The sequence below is a fragment of the Palaemon carinicauda genome, chromosome 2 (assembly GCF_036898095.1).
Source record: "Palaemon carinicauda isolate YSFRI2023 chromosome 2, ASM3689809v2, whole genome shotgun sequence".
NCBI lineage: Eukaryota > Metazoa > Arthropoda > Malacostraca > Decapoda > Palaemonidae > Palaemon > Palaemon carinicauda.
This window is the reverse complement of record NC_090726.1, coordinates 68,395,909-68,398,408: the sequence shown is the minus strand read 5'-3', so window position 1 is coordinate 68,398,408 and position 2,500 is coordinate 68,395,909. Positions and strand designations below refer to the sequence as shown.

Genomic DNA, 2,500 nt, shown 5'->3' with positions numbered 1-2,500 from the left:
CGAAATAACCTAATATAGCTGTTAAGGGAAGGAATTGCTGAGCTATGACACTCCATTCATTTTTACATGCTTTTGCGGTTTCATGATATGTATATATATATATATATATATATAAATATATATATATATATATATATATATATATATATATATATATATATATATATATATCTTGATAGCTCAGTCGGTAGAGCCGTTGCTGGCATGGTTTCCGGCCCACAGGTGGGGGTTCGAATCTCCACCCGGCCAGAAGCTGTTACCATAAAATGAATTCCAAGTGGATATATATTCCCAAGATAGAATTCGGTATTAAATGCCGTTCGTGGGTGATATTTACATTGATTGAAATCACGTGTGCTTGTGATATATATATATATATATATATATATATATATATATATATATATATATATATATATATATAAAGTATTATATGAGTGTTATACGTATTTGTAATGGATAGTCCAGACGTCAAATGAAAACAGTATGAAATATGACAACTAGATTTGTTAGAGCAGCCCTTTATCTGTTTTGTAATGGTGACACTAAGGACATCTGACGAACAATTTCCCCTGAGTGTCGGCGGACATTTGATGATAAGGTGCCGAGTGAAACTAGAAAGTTTGTAATGGAATCATCACTTTTGAATATAATACTATAAGATTAAGAATAAGAAAACTTCACACACACACACACACACACACACATATATATATATATATATATATATATATATATATATATATATATATATATATATATATATATATATATATATATATATGTATATATATATATATATATATATATATATATATATATATATATATAGATCTCTCTCTCTTTCTCTCTCTCTCTCTCTCTCTCTCTCTCTCTCTCTCTCTCTCTCTCTCTCTCTGTCTTAGATATATTGACATACAATTCGCGGTTAGATACGTACACACACAAATACATTTAAATGAGAGATTGTACACACACACACAATTTAGTCAAGTATTTTTTTTCATTGCTTTCTTGATATAAATTCTCTGGCAATGATAAGACAACCTTACTCGAGTCCATCGGGGTCTTAATAGTCACATACTTGGAGTCGCCATCCTATGTTACTTCAAGGTCCACTTGACCTGGCAAAAATGTCTTAGAATTTTAAAAGCACTTGACAGTGCAGCGCGCATGTGTGTTTCAAGCCTCTTTTAGAGATAAAAACTTCCTATATACTCTTTGCCAATTTCCCAAGTTCTCTTGCGTGGCTCACTTTGTTAGGCCTCCTTTCAAATGACTCTCCCATTAATCAACAATTTCTTGTTTTGTTATGAAAGTCTCTTCAGCAATACAATGTTCGTATTAAGCATGATAATCCATTTTTCCTAAATCAAAATAATTTTCTCATTATTATAAGTGGCTGGCTAGCGTAAAGAATATCTGAAAGTCAACTAATATTGCCTTTAAGTTTACCCTTATTAGGAAACAGATGTTGTAAGTAAAGAAAAGGAACCAAAGATTTAAGATATAATTTCAGAACATTTATTTACTAAAATATCATAAATTACAATGCCGTCACTATAGGCCTATATCCAAATAAATAAATACATATTCTGGACAGATCTATAATAAATATAAAAATAAATGATTTAATAAAATTCAATAATGTAACATACATTAGATGTCTCGCCGGATCACTAAAGTATTTTCTAAAAGAGACTCCGTTTGATGTCGCAAGAGATTGACCCATTTCCAACTGGTTTCATTTTCCACGACTAAAAATACAGGCACTCAACAATTCGAAAGAGAATAGCATCTATTGTACACATGCAAATATATTGCACCCTCCCATAGCTTTTCTTTCATGGTGAAAATATTCAAAAGGATTAAAAAATAATACTGCATGAGATATTCGAATGTGAGTAGCTTTTATTTGGTTTACGTTGTTTCCACTACCTCTAAACTAACGTTATGTATATTTCCGGAAAAAAACATTATCAAGGTGCCGATTTGTATACTTTTTTTTTTTTCATTAACTCTTAGCTCACGAATTTTTTTTTTTTTTTTACAAAACCATATTTTTCGCAAATTGGACCGTATGTCATTTCTCCTGCATTTACATTATGTTGATAGAGAGATATATAATAAATGGTTTCACTCTCACTCAAATACTTATGAATTGAGCCGTTTAATAGTAATGCAAAAATTATTATTCTTACATGACAATTTTCATATTAGTAAACAATGAACAGTACCTAACAGGACTCTGTGAGACAATTGTTTAACCATATATAGATATCAAATTATACAAAACTCATGTACAGTTTTTACACACATATTCTTTTCCTCCCTCACAAGCAAAATTATGAAGAAAAAAATAACAAAATATGAAAACAACCTTAAATAATTTTCCAGGCAATTGCACATTTTGTAATAAACGTGGCAATGTCCAGTGTCATTCTACTTTAGATCCTCCATATGGTTAACAAAGTAACACTGTCAACACAATGAGTCACCG

General features: G+C 30.4%; 1 protein-coding gene across 2 annotated transcripts in view; it reads right to left on the bottom strand.

Moving 5' to 3' along the window:
• The window catches only part of LOC137625763 (high affinity cGMP-specific 3',5'-cyclic phosphodiesterase 9A-like), a 1,119,254-nt gene that overhangs the window by 356,213 nt on the left and 760,541 nt on the right, over positions 1–2,500 (bottom strand). The gene's annotated exons all lie outside the window — the stretch shown is intronic.